Here is a 24,455-nt window from a genome sequence, read left to right on the forward strand (position 1 = left end):
TCTAGTAACAAATAAATTCAGACGTATCTGAATTACACCAGACTTCTCAACAGAGATTCTAAAAGTCAGAAAATCTTGGGCAGATGTAATGCAGACACAGGCTCCTATATCCAGCATAATCCTCAATCACCATAAAAGGAGGAACCAGGATATTTCATGACAAAACCAAATTTAAACAATTCTTTTCTGTAAGAAAGCACAACTGAGGCTAATAGGAGGAAAGCTCCAAGACAATGAACTAAACTATACCCAAGAAAAACCAAGAAATTAATCTTCTCTCAATAATTTAAAAAAAGAGAAGCACACAAACATAATTTCACCTATAACCAGAAAAAGAAGAGAAAGCAGCAATCAGTGGCTTTAATATCTGACCAGATCCTCTTTCCCTAATCCCCAAGCTCCCAGGGGCCAAACTGCCAGCCAATGTGTATGCAAGGATGCTCTATGGTTCAAGGTGAGGCCTGTTGCCCACCAAAGGCAGATCCTAGAGGTGTGAGGTGGGAATGGATATGTGTGGGTGGGGGAGCACTGTCACATAGGCAAAGCTGAGCAGAAATGGGATGTAAATTTGAAGAGGGGAGTCTGGAAAGCAGGACAACAGTTGAAATGTAAATAAATAAAATAACCGATTAATAATAATAGCCAAAAATAAAATAACAAGTAAAAAGGTAAATGAAAATTAAACCAAACCAACCAAACAAACAAACAAAAATCCCTGTAGTGTATTGGTCTAATTCTGCTTGTATTTTAATGCTAATTTGTGGAACTCAGGACTGGTTAACCCCAAATAACTGACCCTGATCCAGTTAACTGTGATTATAAAGAAGCCAACAGCCAACAGCTGCACAGCAGAGAGATGGGGGAGGTGAGCTTTGAGGGCTTTGCTAGAGAAGATCATGAGGAGGGAAGAAGGAAGAAGAAGCTGCCATAGAATAAAGGAAGAACGTGTGATGGAGAGGAGAGAGGAAGAGGACAGCAGCCATGGTTAAGGGAGAGGAGATCCTGGTCCTGAGGGCTGTCCAAGTGGAACAAAGAGCAGCCAAGATGCTACACAGCCTGTAAGAGTTAGCGTTATTGTTTGGAAAGTAGATCTGATACCATGGAGGGCAGGCAGCTGCCCAGCTACTGTGCTGACTAATGCACACTAAAATAAAATTAACACAATATGTATAACCAGTAAGACAGCTCTCTAGAGGATCCTAAAAGGAATACTTTAGTTTGAAGGGAAGGACAAAATACCAGAGAACACGGGATAAATTAATAAAACTAGGAAAGTTAATCAAAGAAGACTGGGAAAACCACAAAAATTAACAAAATGACAAAATTTAATACATAGGTTTAAATAATAATTACATATCACTAAACTCAATATCTAGGGTGGTGGGGCATGAATTCTGCCATGGTCTGAACTCAGAAAGGCGGGGTGGGAGAAACATATCTGGTTAAATAGTCCACCCACATTGTGTCAATGTGATTTAATCTAAGGACAAAGAAGTGGAGCATCTCTCACGGCTTTCTTCTAACCCCTTGAAAGGATCACTGGGGTGTGGCCTCAGTACTTCATACTTCTTGCTAGGTCAGGGAAACTCAGGGAAGCTTGAGATTGTCATAGCACAGCATTAGGCTAGATATACTGAGTAGATGATACTAAGTTGTTCAGATGGTGATATCCATTTGCATGTGTTCTTAATGTGGACCTAAGGAAAGAGAGATCAAGGTCCTTAGAATAGAAGGAACATTCCCAGTCCTTTTCTACCATTCCAGACTGAAAGGCTGGTAGGGAGAAAGTGGTAAATAATAAAGAATTAATAGATGATGCTTTGAATGAAGGGTTGGTTTTTGTGCTGGTTTTAGACAGGGTCTCACGTATCCATGTTGCCCTCTCCCTGGCTGGCCCGGTTCACTTTGAAGTCAGTGCTTCCATTTCCAATAGACAGTCTTACAAGAGGGGCCTCCGAGGTCTCTGAGGACAGCATTAGCCATTGACAGTTGAGGTGTGCAACCCACAACTATAGTTTTAGCCACTTTGTTCCATGTCAACCAGCTATTTCAGATTGTTGCTGTTCTATGCCTGACAATCAAGGACACAGAAAAATAACCTGATAGAGAGCAAGGACATGGTGATCACATCCTTGCCTCTGCTGTATGTTCTGGATGAGGTTTGTTAAAATTCCAATATTCCAAAAAGCTTTATATAGGGCCCATCACATTAAGGGTCACTATGCACTGTTTCATCTAAAATGGCCTAATCAGAACTGACCGCCAGACAACACTTCCTGCGAAGTTCCTATGAGAAGCTTAAGTTTTTTGTGTTTTTTCTTCTTCCTTCCTTTCTTTCTTTCTTTCTTTCTTTCTTTCTTTCTTTCTTTCTTTCTTTCGCTTTATAGGTTTAGAGGAATGTATTTTGGGCCACGGATCTGCCCATAGTATCTTAGCTATGGATGTGATCAATCAGTGTTAGTGTATGCATTCAATAAAATGTCCATTTTTGACTAAGGTAGATGCTTCTGTGTTTTGTGGGGTGACCCATTGTCAATGTGTAGTGAGTTGGGGCCCTGGGTATGGTCGCATACCCCCAGGACACAGGGGGTGCAGAGCAAAGGCAGAAGAAACTGCACGCAGTTGCAAGCTTTATTAATCCTTATTAAGCTAAGAATATGCATTACTACAATTTTCATTGTGTCAAGATACCATAAGATTATTATTCCCAGGATACCAGGAACAATGAGGGAAGATTAAACAAAGAAAGACGAATAAACGAAAGCTTCTCCTAAAGATATTCATATAACAAATAACCTCTCTTATTATAATCAAAATATACTCACCATTACCAAGAGAGCGTTAGAACCACTTCCACAGAAATGGGACACAGCAGAACATAATTTAAGGCCAAGTGAGAAAAACATTTTCTTTTCCAGGGCGGCATTCCAGCCCCTACTTGAATCTGTCACCAGGCCTTTCTTGACCCTGCCTGGGAGCTGCATCTCTATGTCTTAACAATTCCTTCTTTTTTCTTTTGTTTTAAAGTAACACTTTACATAACATAGCTAAAGGTCCTTGTAGGGGTTTAGTCATGTAAAAATAAAGCAACATAATACATAATGTACATAAGATTATGGCAAAACTAGCTCCTCCCATGCTATGGAAAATCCTTTGAAGCCAAGCCTTGGGATCTAATCCTGTCAATTGATCAGCCAATAATTTCGCTATTTCCATAGGGGTAGTATCTTCTAGCTGTTTACCAAAAGACATTCGAACATCATATTTCAAGGCATTAATTACTTTTGAAGCACTTTCATTACCCTCTAAATAGGCTTGAATTAACTTCCAATCATGTTCTGTGTCATTATCCATATATTTACTAACACAAAATTGGTAGGATTTCATCATGATAAGCAATATAAACCCGATAACTGGCATTGGCTGCAGCAGAAGAAACCATGAGTAAAACACACATTGCTGAGAATAAGTGCTCAGCAGTAAAGGACTTTCCTGAAGGAGACAAAATTATTCCTTTCAGTGCTTAATCGCTTCACCTGACCCCACCTAGGTAATAGGGTTGTCACTGCACGGATCCTTATCCATTGTTGTTTGTGGACACTAAGAGAAGCCAGGGCCTCAGTAATGGAGGACACCTCCTCATCTCCTGAGAACATCCATCAGGAGAAAATGTAGCTGGTTTAACTGGATTCCTTTGAGGGTAGGGAGCAGTTCTTATTATTCTGTGCTTGGATCCATCTCCCGGGTAACCAGAATAGTCTCCCATCCTGTAATGAGACAAAACCCTCTCCCCTACATACAATGATGTCCCTTCCTGTCATTCAGCATCCCGGGCAATTTTTATCCATACTGTCTGTTCCATGCCTTCTGGGGGGAAGTTCAACAAAGTGTCTATCTGCTCTTGATATAACTTCACCTTGTGGTAAATTAAGAAAATTAATAACGTATAATGCTTGTGCCATATAGCTCTGGGACTGCTCTGCAAACTCCATTCAGGTTGCATAAGGCCATCTCTTTTCCCCCGTTTTAATTTTATAATTTGTCATTTCAGGGTATGGTGAATTCTTTCAACAAAAGCTTGTCCTTGTGTATTGTGTTCTGTACCAGTAATATGTACAATATGATACCATTGACAAAATTGTTTATATTGATAAGAAATATATGTTGGTCCATTATCAATTTTAATTTTAGAAGGCAGTCCCATAACAGCAGAAGTTTCCAATAGATGCTGTATAACATGAGCAGTGCGTACTCCTGGCAATGGTGTAGCCCACACAAATTTTGAAAAATTATCTATGCTTACATCTATATGTGAAAGGCGACCAAACTCAGAAATATGGGTTATATCGATCTGACACGATGTATTAAGTTGCATCCTTCTGGGATTAATTTGAGATGGAACACATTTTATACGTGAAGACTGATACATAGGACAATTAGCAATAATTTGTTTGGCTTGAGAATAGGGAAGCTTATATTTAATATGTAAATATCCTGTATTGGCATGATTATGACTGTGTTCTTCTGGGGTAGCAAATGCCACTAATTGATCTACCATATGATTGCCAAGTGTTAAAGATTCTGGAAATTTTGAATGTGATCTAGTATGTGTAATGAATATTCTAGAGTTTCATAATAACAATAGTCCTTTAATATGTGAGAATAACATTTAATATAGGCTTAGATGTAGAAACAACAGCAGTCGCAATATTCTGTACTACTCCTACAACATAAGCGGACTCAGCTATAATATTTTTACGTCATGAGTAAAATCCTGGAATACATTAATTACCGCTAATAATTCATTTTGTTGTACTGACCCAAAAGAAGATTCTTGTCCCCAAAATTAATCTTTGGTCCAATAAGCCATCTTGGTGTTAGAGCCATCTGTAAACACAGTAAAGGCTGATGGTAATGGATCAACAGAAATTAGTGTATTTATCAATTTTTTTTTGTTTTTTAAAGCAATCCCACAATTTACTATGGGGAGGATGAAATTCAATATTTCCAGTGTAAGAAATCATGGCTAATTGAAAAACCTCAGACATCTGCATTAAATATTCCACTTTATCTTTGCTTAATGGGAAAACAATAGCAGCACAATCATATCCCCACAGAGTAACAGGTCTTTGTATGCCTTGCTGAATAATTAAAGAAATTTGTTCCTCATTAATTGTTAATGTTTGGTTAAAGTTTTATTTAATATAAACCCATTCTAAAGGCAACTCATCCTGAGCGAAAGTGCCTGTAGGATATTCAAGAGTATTTAAACATATAATTTAATAACTCTATCTGGATCAATATGTGCCAACTATCCATCTTTCCATTTTCAGAAAAGATACCCTTGCATGCCTTCATATAAGCATTAATATCCCCAGTCTCCTTTATAGGTAATAACGCTCTCCTGTACTCTTCATTAGCATTTTCAAAAGCAAGCATTTGCAGCAGTTGTCCTCCAGCTTCCTCTCCTACCACTGTTCTTTCCAATATTAATTTTAATATACATAAAAACTTAATATATGGTTCATAGAAAGCTACTACCTTTTTCAACCAACCAGTATCATCCTTTATAATAAGTCGGTTGGGCCACACCTTGAATCGATGCTGGCCTAATTATAGGAAAAGAAAAAGCAGGTGAATTCGTCATTATCATCGTGTGAATCTAATGGTCAACATGCCATCCTCGGGAAAAGACTTAGAAAAACCTGCTTCAGGCAGTGGTGCAGAGGGCAAAACTTTTACTTTCGTTTTGTCTTAATGAAGCTGTAGCTTCTTGTTCTGTATTCGTTATTACCCTGTCTGCATTCATGGCCTTGAACACAGTAAAAATTACAGCCCAAAGAGACCAGAAATTGGAATCTTTTTGCCCTGCCTGACAGCCTTTTTCTCCTTAACTTTCACTTTGACCCAGATATCAGAATCCCTGGAACCCTCATAAGGGAACCAAGGAGTGTACTCTTGCTGTCTCTAAACACTTTTCTAAACCAGACTGATAGACATGAATTCCCTGCACTCTTAAAGATGCTTAAGCATAGCGAGATGAAGAGAAGATTTATCTTGTCCCATTTCCTTGTAATAAAATGTACTTACCTTATCTGACTGTCCAGACTTACCTTCAGGGACCCTGTTCCAGTGCCATAGGTCGACGTCTAGGGTGTTGGGAGCCCTGAGTCCGGTCGCATTCCTTTCTGTGTTTCCAGATGCTCAGTGGCCATGCCACTCCAGCATGCTTTGAAATGAACCAGTCCGCCGACACCACCACCACCACCACCACCACCAGCACCACCACCACCACCACCACCAGCACCACCACTAATTTGGTTTTGTAAATAAAGTTTTATTGACATCGCCATACTCAGCATTTACATCCTGTTCAGTGCTGCTTCTGGCTGCAGCTGCAGGGCTTAGGAACCACAGAGCCCTTTAAGCTCCCAGAGCTGAGAGCATTGACCTTTTGCCTTGTTTGTGAAAGAGGTGACTGACCCCTGTGCTCGAGGTTGCCTTTCCGTGCCCCTTAACCCATAGCATAGGTCTCTGTGCCATCCTCTCCCTTTGCTATGGTGTGCACTTCCTGGTACATTTCCATTAGCTCTTGACATTTCCAGAGCATTGGGTCTTGCAAATTGAATTTGCATGGCACCAGGAATAGACCTGATGGCAGGGTGTGGGACACTCCCTATGGGGACCCTGCCCAGGGGCATAGGCTTACTTTTGCAGTCAACTCCCTGAACAATGAGCCTTTGTGGGACAAGGTACTTCACGACATGACTTGACCTCTCTGCAGTGCACCCAATCCCTGCTTGGCTCAGATGTCCCCCAGAGAGGTTGTGTGAGTGTCCCCAGTAGAGGCAGCACTCTGTGTGGTGGCATTGACATGGCATCCAGGAAAGTCAAAACCAGAGGGACATGTCGGGCAGTTGGAAGCAGATGTCTGCGTCCATGGAGAGAAGGATGGACTAGACACTCCTACAGGGGGTGAGCTGAGAAGCACTTCCTTGGCTTTTTCACAGCCGTGTAGGCTGCATGCCATGCTGTGTACCCATGCTGTGCTGAAGCCCCAGACTTTGAGTCTCCCACAGCTGCTGTGTCCTGGGGCCATGGTAGGATTAAGCAGACTTCAGCAGGAGAAAGGTGAAAACCCTGGTTGCGGGGTGGGGATGGCACAGTCATAACACTCCTGCACATGAGGCCCCTGACTTAGAGCCGTATAGCACCTGTGACAAGCCAGCTCTGGTGACACTCATCTGCAATGCCAGGCCATGGGGGGTAGAGGCAGTAGGATCAGTTGTTTAATTATCCTTGGCTACACGGCAAGTTCGAGGCCAGCCTGGGCAACATTGTCTATGAAAATAAGACAAAACTAGGTCTTGACTCTGAGCATCACTGCCTGTACCTGGCACGGTTGCCCCACCCCAGGTAAGAAACCCCTCTGTCCAGAGGCCATAACTGCAGGAGACTCCCTGTCCAAGTGTCTATACAGCGCCCTGCTTGACTGTTCTGTGCTGAGGCCCAACCACACTCTCCTCAACTGGAAGGACATGGGAGAGGCTGTTTCTGTGAGGTCCCGGGCCCTGAGACGGCCAAGAATAAACCCTGTCCTTGGGAAAGCCATGGAGACTGCGAACCCAGGGGATCTCTGCAAACACCAGGGCTGGCAGGGGACTCTCATCCTCTACAGCAGCTGCTCTCAATCTGTGGGTTCTACATCAGAGCTCCTGCACACCAGACATTTACACTACAGTTCCTCACAGTAACAAAGTGACACTCATGAAGTAGCTCTCCAATAAGTTTATGTTGGGATGACAACGACATGAGGAACTGAAATAAAGAGTCACAGTGTTAGGAAGGGTAAGAACCGCCATTCTATAGGAACCCAGGCATCTGCACTCGGTGTCTGGAAGTGTGATAGGCTAGACTTCACCCTCAGCGATGCCAGCATGTGGGCACCAAGCCCAGGTTCCACCCCAATGCTTCCTGGATATGTGCAGGCCTGGTTCCATCAAGAAGTAATAAAGGAACCCTTGGCAAAAAACACTGGGTACCAAACAGGTCAGGAAAACACACCCCCTCTGCTGCAACTCCTCTCAGGACGGCTGGTCTTCCCAGGAGGCCCCGGCTATAACCACACCTTGTCTCCCAGTGCTTGCCCATTGGTGTCTTGGCCATATTCAGATTTGAAGACTTTGAACAGAATAGCTTCCAGCAGATTTGCATCAATGAATCCAACAAGCAGTTGCAGTCCTACTTCACCCAGCACATCTTCAAGCTGGAGCAGGTGAGAGTGGACACCTATTCCCCAGCCCAGCCCAGCCATCACCCTGAATGTGAGCTGTGTCCCTCAGTATCAGCAGGATGGGACCTGGGCACCATAGGTTCCCCAGGACCTAAAGCTATGTCCTTGAACTCAGTGCCATGCTCAGCCCTTCCAGCCTCTTTCAACCCTTCTGGAAGCTCAACTGCTCCTGCAGCAAGGCAGCAGTGTGCACATTCTGTCACATCATTTTTGTGTGTCTACAGGAGGTCAGAGCCTGTCCCCTCTGTTCCATTATTTTGCTGTATTTGCCTTTCTGAGGAGGCAGCACCCACAGGTATGGGAGGCAGCCACATGCATATTCTGCAGCCATGTCTGATTCCTCTGAGGCTCAGTCCCACTTACACACCTACCCTCCAACCTCCCCACCCCGTGTCACCCCTGGGGCTCTGTAAACCTTCCTGCTTTCTGTCTTTATATAATTGGTGACACTGCAGCCCTCAGTGGTGTCATACAGTATTAGTTTGTTTTTGCACTGCCTGGAGGTCTGACTTAGGAGAATGGCTACCATTCTCATTCCTGTTCAAGGGTCAGAATCTGAATCCTATGTAAGGCTGAATAATATTCCAGCACATGGCTGGGCCATGTTGAATTCACACAGTCACCTATGGATTTTATGTTTTGGCTTGTAAACACACACGTATAAGACTCAAGTGACACCCAAGTGGAGAATTGCTGGAGTCCTCCATGGCTTTCTGAACCGTCTGAGAGACCATCCTGTCCACAGTGTATAGGGCACCATCTACTCATAGCTCACACAGCATGAGGAGATTAGTGAGGGTTAACCTGGCTTCTCTGTCTCCTACTTTCTGCCACACTAGCCCTAGCATCTTTCTGTATTGCAGTGAATGTTTAGAACCCAGGAGGATGGCAGCTTCCTTGCTCAAATATAGCAAGTTCCTCCTTGCCTGCTTTGAGACTGAGTCTCATGCAGCCCAGGCTGGCTTTGAACTCACCATTAGTTAAGATGGCCATGAACTCCTGGTTCTTGGGCGTCAGACGTCTCTGAGTGCTGGGTGACAGGTATGCACCACTCTTAAGTCCTGCCACTGGGACAAGAGTGAGCAGAGCCAGCTCTGAAGCACACACTTTGCTGGTGTCAGTGATGACTGACTTATGATCCTGTCTTCCTTGCCCATGGCCCTTCTCCTTGGTGCATGCCATCCTTCCTCCCTGTGACTCATGGGGACACCAAGCCCGAGGATGTCAGGAAGAAGTTTACTTACTTCACTGGGTTGGAGGCTGTTAGGTTCCTGCGTCAGTAGGTGAGATTCAAGCTAGAAGGTTTGTGGCATGAGAAACTGGAACAGAACTGGAATGGCAGGAACAATCGTCGCCTGGCTCTGAGAAGACCAGGTGGGCAGAAACTCATTGTTGGGCAGGTAGTGAGCTCAAGTCCAGGCTGGGCATTGCTCAGCGCATGTGAACAGGTGTGCTTACATGGACATGTGTTTCCCCCACATGGTCACCACTTATCCAGGCACGGTGAATACTCCAAGGAGCTTTTTATGTTTTAACATTGTGTGTGTTTGTGTGTCCATACATACATATACACACATACATTCGTACATATACACGAATACACATACCTGAAAACACATGCATATACATGACTATACACATTCATGCTCACACACACATATATACACACCTACATGCATACACACACACATACACACATATACACACATACACACATACATGCATACACTCATACACATATACATACACACATACACACATACAATACATATACACACATACAAATACACCTATACACACATATAGACAGACATATACACACATATACATATACACGTATACACATACATGCATACACACATTCATATCCACACGTACATACAGACATATACATATATACTCACATACATGTAAGCACATGAGTGGAAGCCAGACGACAGCTTGGCCCTTGGTTCTCTCCTTTTTACCACGTGGGTCCTGGGGATTGAGTCAAGCTCATCAGACTTGACAGCAAGCCCCTTTAACTGTAGAGCCCTCTTGTTGGCTGCCAGTCACCTCTTTCCACAAATTCTATCCATGGTGGGATGTTTAGAGTTGTTATTCTCATGATTCCTTCAGCAATAGCGCAGACATCATTTACACTGCATTAGGAGTTATAATTCATGTAGATGTCAGGAGAGCTGGAGGCGTGGATCAAGAAGAGAGCCCACTTTCAATGTCATTATGTGGTATTGCCTTAGGCCCTTTTATACACTCCCCTGGCTTTGTCTGAGTATATGTTTGAGGGCTCTCTATGACTGTGCAAAGAAGTAAGAGCTAGGGCTGGGCCACAAAATAGGAAAGTACTTGTTCATCCAAAAACAAAAACAAAAAACAAACAAACAAACAAACAAACAAAAATAGCTTAGGGGTGAAATATTGGTGCTAGTGCTGAACTACACAGCCAGAAGGTATTTTTCTAAGTAAATAACACAATATTAGGGATGACAATATGATCAAATATCCTACAACTTAAGTTTGCAATGTTACCTACATTTTATAAATCAAGTCTGACCACCGTTTTGGTTGTTTCCAATCATGTCTGAGTGCATCATCACGGGAATCCCAAGGAAAATCAGAAATGGGTTCTTGAAGCTGTTGCACAGGGCCAGTATAGACCTAAATACCACAGAGGAAACCTTGATTCTTATCACAAGGGATCATTCACCATCCCTCTTGTCACACAACTTATGACAAGACGTCACCTTTCCTAAACTTAGCCTTTTTCCCACGTGCTGCAGAAGGGAAGATCTGGTGTCAAGGGGTCTGGACTCAAACCACAGGAACACTGAATTCATTTAAATAGGTGTAGTTTATTAATGCAGGGAACCCTGAAATGGTGGCTACTTTAATACAGCCTAAACCGGGTGTGTATGGTTTCTGTAAGGTCACCACTACAGAGAGCGGGAAAAGCTTCAGTAGTCACATGGATGTGATCAATCAGTGTTAGTCATGCCCTTCCAGCATGGTAGACTGCAGGTTGTCTGTCCCCATCACTTTGCTCTCTTGTGCCCAAACAATGCCAAGGTCAGGGCCGTTGAGCCGTGAGGCAGAGGCTCACCACCGTCAGTGCTGCCTACGACCCCTAAGACTGTCTCTTTCGGGTGTGTGTGTGCTGGACACTCATGGATCCTGAGATCTCCGCAGCTGAGGTGAAACAGTACCGGAGTCATTGCAATGTGGGCACACATTTGGTTGTGGAGCTGGGCCACTCTTTGACTTTTGGTGAGTGGAGAGACAACTGTTGGCTGAGCCTTTGGTGAACCGGATGGCCCCTGGCCACGTCAGGAGTCAGCAGTATCAAAGCTGGCCAACCAGTGTTTTATGTTCCATTTTGTCATCGCTGTACAGTGTTCTGATGCCACAGCACATGGCTGGTCTCAATCTCCCCATGTGGCCACAATCCCGAATTGATATGGCCTCCACTTCCCAAGTGCCACTGGGATTTCTGTAGAACCCCTAAGGCAGCAGCAAGCAGGAGCTCCTGACTATTCCCTCCCTGCTCTCTGGATCTGCAAGTCGTTCTGTGTACATATGGCTATGTCCTCATATACTCTTGATGCCATGATACCTTAATAAACACTTGAATCATGCCCTGATGGCATGATGGCAGTTTTCAACTGCTACCTGACACCATCTATAATCGCCTGGGAAAAGAGGGACTGTGTGGATCAGACTGGCCTTTGAGCATGACTATGCGTGACTGTCTTCGTTGCTGTGGGAGATGCCAGGCAACCTCTTTTCTGATCCTAGAGTCCCTATACCCAGCCACTTGTCCCCTCTACAGCCAGACCCTACTTCTGCTCCTAGGCACTGTCTTGGACTTCCTTCCCTCAGGTGGCTTCTCTCCTTTGGTTGCTACAGAAACCTGTTATGAGGAAAGGAACAGGGAGTTAAGAGTTCAAAGCCATCTTCCCACTGATGTTCTTTCTCAGAGGTCAGTGGGACACTTAAAGAGTTTTGTGTATACATTTTATTAAGCAAGGGACAATCATGCATCAGACACAGGAAACTAACAGCACATCTACCGGACCTCCTTCAACACCTGGGCATCTCTTCTGGCCTGTGCTTCTGTGTGCTGAAACCTGGGGACCAACTTCCTGTGGTGTTTCCCAGGATGACTATGCACATTACTACACTGGCGTAAATCCTCAAAACTCACAAACAGCAACAGGACCGCCACAGGAACGGTTCTACATCAACAGATACCACAGACCAGCAAGCAGAAGCATGGGAGGGTGGTGCTGTGGTTCACACACTTCTCTTTCATCACTAGGGCAGGTGACCCGCTGAAGAAACAAGGAGGCAGCAGGATGGAAGAGGAAAACTAAAACTCAGTCCTTGCATTAAACACTCAAGCACATTTAGACTAGAAGAGAGAAGTTTGCCAAGAATGAGGGCCACTTTGGACATCCATCATCAATAGCCCTGGCTGTCTAGGCCAGCATCAGATCCAGCAGTCTCCAGGCAGGTGTCAGCCAGGCCCTCAAGGGCACTAAGAGCATTAACCATGAAAAATAGAACAAGATCTCTGCCTCTTGCCTGCCTGACAGCCAAGCATGTGTATGCCCTGGCTATGCTCACGCTGGGACCCCTGCTACATATTAAGATATAGAGACCTGATAGTTGATTAGGACCCTGTTCCAAAAGGAAGTCACCGGATATTTCCCTCTGGCATCCATATGTGCATGCATGGTTGTACAAGCTGGTAGAATCTCTCTCTCTCTCTCTCTCTCTCTCTCTCTCTCTCTCTCTCTCTCTCACACACACACACACACACACACACACACACACACACACATTCAAGTTTTGAAGCACAGCAGAAGAATCTCTGGGACTCTAAGCCTGACCAGCCTCATCTGTGAGCCACAGCTTCTGTGTGAGTGCTCCTTTGTGTGAGAGGCATAGGGTGACTGAGGAAGGTTGCTGGTGTCCATCCCTGGCCTGCATGTGCATGCATACAGAGACATGGACACATGCACATGCTGAGTTCCCCTCATCCAATCCTGAAATCTGAAAACACTGAATTTCAAATCCAGGCATTCTCCTAACCTACACCTTCCCTCAGGAATTGGAGATGAGGCCTTGCAAGAATCCTCAACCAGTGAGACTGGCCCAGACCTTCTGAGATCCATTCTGCCCCAGGAGAACACAGCAGGTGGTATCAGGACAACACAGAAACTCAAGACTCCAGCCTGATGCAGGGACTGCCTGCTGGGTTAGGAGAAGACTCAGCATCAGGTTCCTGAACGAAAACATCACCTCTGAACACACGGTGTCGCTGTGGTTATGCCTTCAAGGCATCTTCAGCAGCAGCTTAAATGGACTAGGGATGACTATGGGAATCTGCCTGCAGGGTGATGTGGGAATCCTTTTGCTAAGGCTTGATCGCTAGATGTTGCCACAGAAACCCTTGAACTCTTCTTGGAGTACAGTCCAGGCAGAGGCTGATCACAAAACATTCTGATTATGAACGGAGTTTAACAGATAATCTGGAACCTGAAGGCCACAGGCCCAAAGGTCTGCACTGCAGGGGTGAGGCATCACTGCAGGGATGACCACACAGTGCAGGGGTGAGGTGTCACTGCAGGAATGACCACACACTGCAGGAGTGAGGTGTCACTGCAGGAATGACCACACAGTGCAGGGGTGAGGTGTCACCGCAGGGATGACCACACACTGCAGGGGTGAGGCGTCACTCAGGGGATGACCACCCACTGTAGGGGTGAGGTGTCACTGCAGAGGTGACCACACACTGCAGGGGTGAGGTGTCACTGCGGGGATGACCACACACTGCAGTGGTGAGGTGTCACTGCGGGGATGACCACACTGCAGGGGTGAGGTGTCCCTGCAGGGATGACCAGGAAGCTGACTGAGCTCCTCAGGGCTCTCCCTGTCCTGAATGTGCTTCCCTTCTAGGTGAGCACTGCAGCTTTCAGGGAGCTGGAGGCCTGTGTGGGCAGCAGTAGAAACTGCTAGCCTTGTTATTCACAGCTGAAACTATCACACAGGACATTCCAGAAGTGAACGCCACCAAAGTGGGGCCTTTCACAGCATTCTGGGTAGGATGGCAAAAGCCCCATGACAATTTCGCCTGTGATCCATACCAAATGTCTGCTGTCAGTGCCTGTCTCTTGGGAGCCACTGGATGATTCAGGGGATGGTCCTGAAGAAAAGGCTTGGCAAAATTGAGGTCTCCAAAGCAAGAGGAGCAGTGAAGAGGTGCAGGGGCCGTAGACCATGGAGACTGACATAGGCTGATGCTAGATACCCAGACTCATCCCTGTGTCCAAGCCTGGATGTCACAGAGGCACCTGGTAAAGGCCCCAACAGTGTCCTCCAGGATTCCACTGTCTCCCTACTTGCCCTTCACCTCACCCACTTCCTGTGGTTCTGGGAGTCAAGGACTTCATCACCTTTTTCGTTTTCTTGTCATATTGCAGGTACTGTGACTCGACCACTCTTCCTCCTGCAGGAGACACATCGTGTGTCATAGGATACGACTGCTGCACCAGGAAGACCCATAGCATAACCAGGACCCTGCAGTGAAAAGCAGGACTGGCCCTTCATGCTGAATGACAGGAAAAGCACCCGGCCTTCTCTTTGTTGCAGACTGGATTCCTCAGCCTTCCTGTTATGAACAGGGCACTAGTACCCTTCACAGGATACTTAGTGTTTATAAGACATTTATAGAATTCATCTTGTATATAGGCCATTGGGCTAGGAGCCAGCATCAAGGCATCAAGTAGGAGGAAATACAGAAACATTCTAGGAAGGGAAAGCCAGGGGCCAGTGGAATGGCTCAGTGATTGAGGACCAGAGTTCAGATCCCAGCACATGGATGTTCACAGTCATCTGCAGAATCAGATCTAGGGGGTCCCATGACCTCCCCAGCTCCCAAGCAGCTACATGTGTGCGTCTTAGACACTTCTCACTCACCGTGAAACAACCTAAGCCACAAAACATCCCACACCTTCTTGGATGGGCCCATCCCTGGGGGAGTCTTGTGTGTTCTGGGCTTCAACTCTAGGAAGGCTTGGCCTTGTTTTATAGGATGTCTTATTCCTTATATCAGCAGAGAAAGAAAAAAAAAGATCCAGTCCTGGAACCCTAGAGGACACTGCCATGATGTCACTGCTGTGCTGGCATAGGCTTAGAGATCTCTCCATGATCCATCCGAGTCACCTAGAGCTCAGGGAATGATGGAAAAGTCCATGTGAGTTCGCCCAGAGCTTGCAACCATGAGAGCTTGGAAAACACAGGGCACATGTGGTGTTTGATCCTGGGTCAGTTCAACCCTCTTGAGCCTGCAGCTAAGACAAACAGTTACACGGGCATGAGTGCACAGGCCAGATCTCAGAACCTGTTTGCCAACCATGGAACACTCTGGATCCCTCCTCTCAGCTGGACCTTCTTCCTCTACACCTCATCCACCCAAGCTTCTCAAGAAATGAAGCTACCAAGTTAATACAACAACTAACTGAAGGCAACAAGAGACTTCAGCCGCCCTGTGGCAATGAGGTCAGTCCATAGGTCTCCTGTCCCTGCACCATCAGTACCTGTGAGACCCATGGCCACCTATTCCCTTCCGAGGTGAGAACAATTATACCCACAACCTTGCTTTCAACAAATCCTGCCTTGGCCATTGGTGGGACCCTCATGAGACTCAATCTGATGCAGGCCTCCTCAGACACTTTGGCTTCCTTTCTGGCTGCTGGAGCTTCGGCCCTCTGGCCTGGCCTAATGTAGGATCAGCAACATCCAACTCTGTCGGGCCTCAGCCATCCCACATTGGGGGCCCTGCTTCACTCCTAGGTGCATTCTTTTCCCACATCTCTCCAGTCTCTCCCTCATCCCTAATTCCCCTCTCAGGCCCAGCCCTTCAGTCTCTGATGGAGACTGTCCTGGAGGGACAGGAGCCCCTCCCCGGAGATATTCCCCTACCCCATGCTGCTGGTCTCTGACAACTCCTCCCTTGGGCTGACTCATCTCTACAGGCACAGCCTGCTACTCCCCTGCCCCTGCAACCCATTTCCTAGCTCTGCTTCACACAAACACTCTGAGATCTCTACACTGGCTTCCCATTCTATTTTGCTCCCTCTCTGTCCTCCAGAAGTTCTGCTGCTCTCTCTCACCACAGCAGGACCCACCAAGACACTGCTCCTGACCCCAGCAGCCACCAGCAGCCCAGGTCATGGGGCTACTAACAGCTTTGGCCCAGGACTCAGGGCTCCTTCCTTCTTCAGTATCGAGTCCAGGCTGAGGCCATCTGGCCTGCTGCTGGGTCCTTGAAACCCTCAGTCTCACAGCCTCTGGGCACTCTGAGCCCTAGTCCTTATGGCTAACAAGTAGCTGCCCAGTCAAGCAACATGGGCCTCACTGGCTTCCTGGTGTGCCATGATGCTTTCCCTGCATGGCCGGGGATGACTGCATGCTAGGATTATGTCTGGAACTAGACCTGCAGGTAACACCTGATGGGTTGGCCAGGCTGTCCTCCTACTCCTGTTCTCAGGAGATTCTCCTGACTAAGCCTCCCAAGTGTTGGGATGAGAAGTATGTGCCACCATGCCAGCTAGGGGTCTTCAGGTGTGATGAAAGACTAGGATCTGTGGTCCTGGTTACTTCCAACAGTGGGGACACCAGTGTTCTGAGCATTCTGTCATCTAGGACTTATATTCCATGTACTTCACACGAACACTGTGAGACTTCTGCACTGGTTACCTGTTCTCTTTGAAACCTGTCTTCAGGTATCTGACAGTGGGAGTCTCCATGAAGTTTTTGTCACCCTGAGGATGTGGCTATATTAATAAGCTCAGGCAGCATGCAAACACAGCAGAGGTTACAAACAAGACTACCAGGCTGGGGCCACTAAGTCATAGAGTGCTCCTTTGGCATGGTGAGGGCCCAAGTTCTCTTGCAACCAATATCTGCTGGGGATGTAGCTCAGTGATTAGGCACTTGCCTAGCATATGTGAGGTCCTGGGCTCCATCCCTAGGACTAAACCCTCATCCCCTACCCTGAACGCACCAGGTCCAGGCATCACTGTCAATCCTGAGAGCTTGAGTTTGATCCTCAGGCCCTCTCTGATACAAAAAGAGAAAAAACTCCCTTGATTTGTGTTTGACCCCCACATGTGTCATGCCCGCCCCACTTCGAGTGTACAATTAAGGAAAGCATGAGTAAGTGGTTGAGAGGCACTCACTGCCCTTGCAGGAGACCCCAGTTTGCTTCTCAGCACAACCTGCATGTGACTCAGCAGGTCTCAGGGTTGAACTGGATATGTGACCCTGTGCTATAGCACTGTCCAGAGTGGGGACTGCAGCTTCTGAAGAGGAATGCAGGCCTGGCCTCCAGACCTCCACCTTCAAGTCCTGTCTGGAGAACCTGATGCCCTGGCCAAAGAGACTCCATCTCTCCAGAGGAGTACTGCACTCAAATGACACCTCAGTGATGAAAACTATCTGTCCCCAAAGGCATGCCACTGAGCAGAGATAGCCTCAGTCATGCACCTCTGCCCATCCCCAGTTCCTCATGTCAATAACTCAACCTTTCATGAAGTAGATGGCAATGCTTGAGGTAGGATGATCAGTAGTTTACTGGCCAGTCTGGGCTCTATGAGATGCTCTCCCTGAAATCAGAGCCAGCAAGAAATTCAGCATGAAAGCTCTTTGTAAAGAAGCTCAATGACCCAGTTCAGAGCCTGGGACCCCGCATGGTAGGATAAAGTGACTCCCATGCTTTTTCCTCTAACTTCAACACTCATGCTTTGGAATGCACACCCCTACAATGAGATCAATACACATGGAATAAAAAATTAAACAGAAACATTAATGAAGACAATACATACAATGTTTTAAAGGATCCCGGGAACCCTCACTTAGCACTTTCCTTTCCTTTGTCTTGGGAACAGCACCTGCACCAGAGACTGGAGACTTCCTGCAAGAGAGAGAGGAGAGATGCACTGTTCATTCAGCTAGAGAGCTGTGCAAAGACCAGAGCCACCCTCCTTTTTCTGACAGTGGGAGCTGGGCCCAAGTGTGGGCTGCTCCTACTAGAGGCACCACAAGAAGAGGACCACCTTCCTCAAACCTTCCTGGAAGTCAGAGCACTGGCTATGGACATCCCTCAATCCTCAGAGGACTCTCTTTCAGCGATGGCTCAGAGACTGTTAGGACAGAGAGGGACCAGAGCTTCCCCCCAAAGCAAGATCCCTGTCTCATCTGACAGGTATGAGAGCTTAGGGATGGGACAGAGGATGTGACAAGGTTACATGTAGCACAGGGCTAGGTTAGTAAGGCAATCAAAGAGGAAAGAATCCTGGAACATTCCTCATCTGTTCTTTTTGCTCTGTTCGTAGGGATGAGGGGCAGTGTGGGGTAGAGGACTAGGACACAGCACAGCCTTCTCTGCACATGGTGAGCTTTCTAGGCTGCCTGATCACTGTGACCAGCAACTTTTCAACTGTGCCATTCTACAACCAGGCTGACACAACTGGTGGACCATGTAGCAATAGGACTTTACTGACTTAGCGACATTTGGAATCACACAATGATCATGTGTCACAGAAGAGTTTTTTTTTTTTTTAAGAAAAGGATTTTAAAAAACTATTTATTTTGTCCATCTGAGTACGCTGTCCCTGTTTTCAGACACAACAGTAGAGGGTAGTATATGAGAGTAGAAATGGTTAAGAGACACAATGCGTGGTTGCTGGGGATTGAACTCAGATCCTCTGGAAGAGCAGTCAGTGGTCTTAACCACTGAGCCATCCCTCCAGCCCCAGTATATTGTATTTTCAATGTTGTTTGTTTTTATTTCCTTTTTCACGTATGTCTGTATGGCGTTTCTGTGAGTACAGGTGCTCTTGTGCCTGTGTAAAGGTCAGGGACAACCTGAGCACAGGTCCTCACCTTCTACCTCTCCTCCATGGCTGTGTATGCTAGGCTAGCCCTTCCCCCTAATCCTAGAGACTGTCCACTTTAGGCTCCTATCTCCCTGTGGGAAGGGCTGGATGACAGACACTACTGCATCCAGGTTTATGTGGCTTCTAGGGACCTAAACTGTTGTTGGGCTTGTTCAGCATGAAAATAAACACCATTTCACAGCCCTGGCTGGGCCAGGCAGCGCACAGGTCTTTGCTGCTCTTGCAGAAGACTTGAGTTCAGTCTCCAGCACCAGGGTCAGGTGGCTCACAACCACCTGAGACCCCAGGTCCAGGGACTTCCAAGCTCTTTCTGGATAAACCTACATGGCAAAAGCAGGGCTGGGAGCTGGAGGCTTCTGGTGTTGGCTTCTCCCTGCAGTAGGGGGCAAATCATGGGCATGTGAAACATGGAACCCTGTAATTCTACAAAGTGCAGAAGCTCCTGATGTCCCTCATGGTACCCTAGAGCCTGCTCACCACTCATGGAGGCTTCAGGAACATGGCCTTTTCCTGACCTGTGTGCACTGTGCATCCTCACTCTCTACCCCCTGCTTTTTGGGGTTGGAAGTCTCAGGTGTAGGAGGCGCCTACCATAGGCCTCTTCTCTCAGCATTTCAGCATTTTACCCACTTGACCTTCACCAGGCATCCTCTGCTCTACACAGTTACCTCAGCCTGTGACCCTCATCCTCCAGACTCTTGTGAAGCAAACACCCATGGGTGTGCAGCTCTCATAGTTAGCCAGGCTAAAGGGGAAGGCAGCAAATCCTTCATGAACTCTACAGCTCCTAAGGCCTAGGAAAATGTCTATACCGGGGCTAAACTCATGCTGCCCTGTAAGACTACATTTTTCCTTTAAACAGAAGGATGTGTGGTGGTGGTGGCACAGGCCTTTGATCCTAACACTTGGGAGGCAGAGGCAGACAGATTTCTGAATTCTAGGCCAGCATCCTCTACAGAGCTAATTCCAGGTCAGCTACACAAAAAACAACACTGTCTCCAAGAATAAAACAAAAAGAGAAAGAAAGAAAGAAAGAAAGAAAGAAAGAAAGAAAGAAAGAAAGAAAGAAAAGGAAAGGAAAGAAAGAAAGTAAGAAAGAAAGAAAGGAGTGAAAGAAAGAAAGGAAGGAAGGAAGGATTCATATTTTGTATACAATGAGATGCCTGCCTGTCTATACCTGAACCACCATGTTAACTATAACTCTTGTCACATCTGTATTAATTCAAATACTGAAGGCCAAATGGTTAAATCTTAATGACCATACAATTGGGGGGTGGTGCTGAAGAGATGGTTGGTTTAGTGGCTAAGAGCAGAAGACCAAGGTTCAGTTCCCAGTGTCCACATGGTGGCTCCTATTAACCTGTAATTGCAATTCTAGGGAATCACTCTGGACTTCACGGGCACCAGACATACCACATGGTGCACAAGCATTTATTAGGTGAAACACTCAGGCCCATAAAAATAAGTAAATAAAATATATGGTTAACAGACACTGTGATTCAGGAAGTTCTTAGTGACTTTGGTTATCATTTCTCTCTCCCAGAGACCTGTCTTCCTCATGCTCAGCCTCCCTGGCTTCTAGGACATTTCCTAGCTCTGTGGAGCATGAAGTACTCAACACCATAAGCCAAGCGTTGCAAAGCCATCTGCACCTTCACTGCTACACCTTCTCCATGGCTGTGTCTAAAGGGAGAGACTTGGAATCTCACAGATGCAAGGCCAAACCTGTTGGGCTATGTGAGCCCAGCCACCCAATAGTCAGATCTATTCCTGTCCTTGGCTATGGCATGAGGCTCTTAAGACAAATTAATCTGAAGGATCTCAACAGCTATGCTGTTAGACCTCTCATTGCTCTGCCCAACCTACAAGCTCCTTTACTGGCTCAAATTCACACCTGAACTCCTCTCCTGCCTCAGCCACCATCAGCTCTTCTACTCCTCTCCACCTGTGCTCTGAATAATCCACACTAAGGTGGACGTTAACCTCTTGTGGACCTCCAGACATATGCTTGTGATTACTCTTCATTGGCTGTTTTGTATAGGTAGGCAGGTTCTTCTAGTCTCATGCAGAACACTGCTCACACATTTTGGATCTTACAACACCCTCTTGATTGAGAATCCTGACTAATGACTGACTGAGCCTTCCATGCCTGAAGTCACCCTCTGTCTCCCAGTCCAAGATGAGAATCCCCACCCTAACCCCATGGTGTCCAGTTTCATCTAAGAAGCTAGACTCTGCACTGCCCATTACCTTTTGGTTCTCTGCCTCTAATTCTGTTAAATAGTTCCTCTCTTCTTTAAAACAAATTCATTTTGTTGTTTATTTTTTGAGACAGGGTTTCTCTGTTTGGCCCTGGCTATTCTGACATGCTCTCTGTAGATCAGACTTGTCAGGAAGCCAGATATCTGCCTGCCTCGGCCTCTTAAGCACTGGGAGTACTGGATTGTGCCAGCATGTTTAATTAAAAATTAATTAGTGGCAGTGCATGTTGGCACATGCCTTTAATTCCATCCCTTGTGAGGTAGAGGCATTGTGAGTTCCAGGACAGCCAGGGCTATAAATTAACACCTTGTCTCAAAGAAAACAAGCCAAAAGTGAAACAAAAGTATTGCAATATTGTCTTAGGTATGTAACTGAGTCTGTTCTTGAACTCTGAATCCTCCCACTTTCACTCAGGTGCTAATCAGCAGGCTTCTGTCTTGACTTTCACTGAGCACTCAGGGCTGCCAGGACTGTTACCTCTCCCAGTGTAACTCCTGACTCTCTCATCAGCATCATCACAAAACTCCTGCTAAGAATTAAGGAAACCTGAATTCTAAGGAACAGTCGGAGCTCCAGTATTTCCAAAGCTCACTCTAATACAGATGGATCCTATGCTGCAGTAAAATGGTCACAGCTGGAGGTCTTAATTCCAGGACTTGGGACAGAGGGGTTGGAGGATCTTGAACTCAAGGTTATTTTTATGTTACATGTTGCTCAAAGCGAGTTGGGCTGCTACAAGATACCCTGTCTCAAAACTATACCAAACACACCTAAAATGAAACAGAGGAGTTTGAGTGGGCACAGATGGGAAAGCTCGGCACTTTATGGCTAAGCCACCTGCTGCCAGCACCAAAGTCCATGCACAGCCCCAATTCTGAGCTGTGTCTGGGACCCCACTTAGGAGCACGCACCAAAGTAGCTCAGATCCAGGGCTTTTGGTCTAAGAGGAATTCAGGCAGTCACACTTTGGATGCCAGTTCTCCAGCTCAACTGCCTGTCAGCCCAGGATCTGGTCTTAGTCATGGCTTGGCATCCCTAAATTCCTCCCAGCTGTGCTCTGAACTCACCCTGTGCCCCGTTCTGATGAATCTGCCATTCTCCATGGGAGTAGCCTCAAGAAGTCCCTCACATCTGAAGCAACACTCTGAGTGCACTAAATACTGCAGGGGAGGGGCGTGGCCAGCAGAGCACCCACCCCTTTCAGCTGTAGAACATTTAGCTCTAGAGTGAGCACTGCTGTGCATTGTGGAACTTAAGCAGTATTCCAGCCTTGGCCTGGGAAGAGCCGTTGACACCCACACTTTCTGGAGTGACATTGTCTCCTGAGGATAGAGTCAGATCAGGAGCAGCAACTGATGTTCACGAGAGACAAACTTTCTTCACCACCTGCCCATGCTGACATCTGGGCTTTTTGGGTGACATGAGTGCTGAGCCCCCCAGGTAGATGGGTTTTCAGGGGTCAGGTGGTTATTGTCACCAAAGGTATCCACAAGGATAAGTCATACTGTACTAATTCCCATATTAGATCCCTTCTCACGGGTCACAGAGGCCGTGCTGGGTCCTAAATGTGGACCCAGGTTCCTGCGCACTTTTGAGGAGACTGGTCAGTGCGCAGGCTTCAAGACATTTTGTTTGAATTATTTTGGGGGATTTTATTTTTACTGTTGGGGACAAACCTAGGGCTGCCATGTGCTGGGAAAAGGCTTTGCCACAGCTGTAGATCATCCCTAATCATAAACTCCTAAATTCTCCCAATCCTGGAACTTTCTAGGTCCCTCACATGATGCAACCTTTGGGGGATTCCTCACATAGAATCATGGGGTGGATTGCATCCCAAAGAGAGACAGTGGGAAATGTTCCCCAGTGTCTGCCTGTGGCTGTGGTGATGAGAGTGCTGACCAGTGGATCGCAAGGCCCATGTGAAACCCTTTTGTTTTCTACTTGAGTGGAATCTTCACCATGCCTTTTTTTTTTTCTTGAAACACAGGTTGCCCTGGAACTTACAGTCTTCCATCACCCTGACTCAGTTTCCCATGACTGGGATCACTGGCTTAAATTATTATGCCCATCTTTCTTTTTTTGTATTTATAAATCTTCTAAAAGCCAGGAGGATCTAGAATTTAAAAATTTGCGGTCCAAGGCATTTCCAACAGGGGATTCTTGACCTAGGAGTATTCAGTCCAGTTTTTATTGTGTGGGCACTTCATTCCCATAACAGCTTATGCTTGACAAAGAGTTCCAAGGTGTGATGTCACTGGGCATCAGGCGGTGTCCCAAATAGCAGCACCGACTCAGGTTGTAATTTAGGCTGCAGAAACTTACTAGGACCCTGGTAATCCTAGCACCCTGGGGCCTTAGATGTCTTAGTCTGATCTAGCGATGAATCAACTGCTCTTGTGGGTGGATTGGAATTCTAGTCACTGTGAGGCAGGAGCATTAGGACCCTACGGCCACTCTGGGCTCCATAGGAAGATCCTGTTTCAATAGTAAAAGGTGTCACCTGCGACTTCTTACTGTCTTCCCTGAGGCCTTTCTGCTGGAGTTAGAATAGCTGTCTCACCAAGTTGAAGTAGAGGGCAGAATGTTGGTGCCTTCTATAATGAGGACGAGTGACAGATAGTCTATGGAAATTCTAGAAAGATCTACAGGTATTTATGTCCTGTGCATGGGAATTGCTGGCTTCCCTGTGTCCTTTGCCTTTAATTTGCAGTCCATGGGGCACCTGGGAATGTCCCAAAACCAGGCTGCACACAGGGCTTGTCCCATGATTCTCACTTACACCAGTGCCTGCCTGATTGTCATAAGTCTCACAGAGCCACTGTATGCTCTCCTGACACCTGCAGAGAGCACTATATGGGACCCTACCATCCCCACACTGCCCATCAGGGTCTACAATGTCCCTATATGGCACTGAGATGGTCTAAGCTCCTTCCCGCCTA

The sequence above is a fragment of the Rattus norvegicus genome, chromosome 19 (genome assembly GCF_036323735.1).
Source record: "Rattus norvegicus strain BN/NHsdMcwi chromosome 19, GRCr8, whole genome shotgun sequence".
In the NCBI taxonomy this organism is placed as follows: domain Eukaryota; kingdom Metazoa; phylum Chordata; class Mammalia; order Rodentia; family Muridae; genus Rattus; species Rattus norvegicus.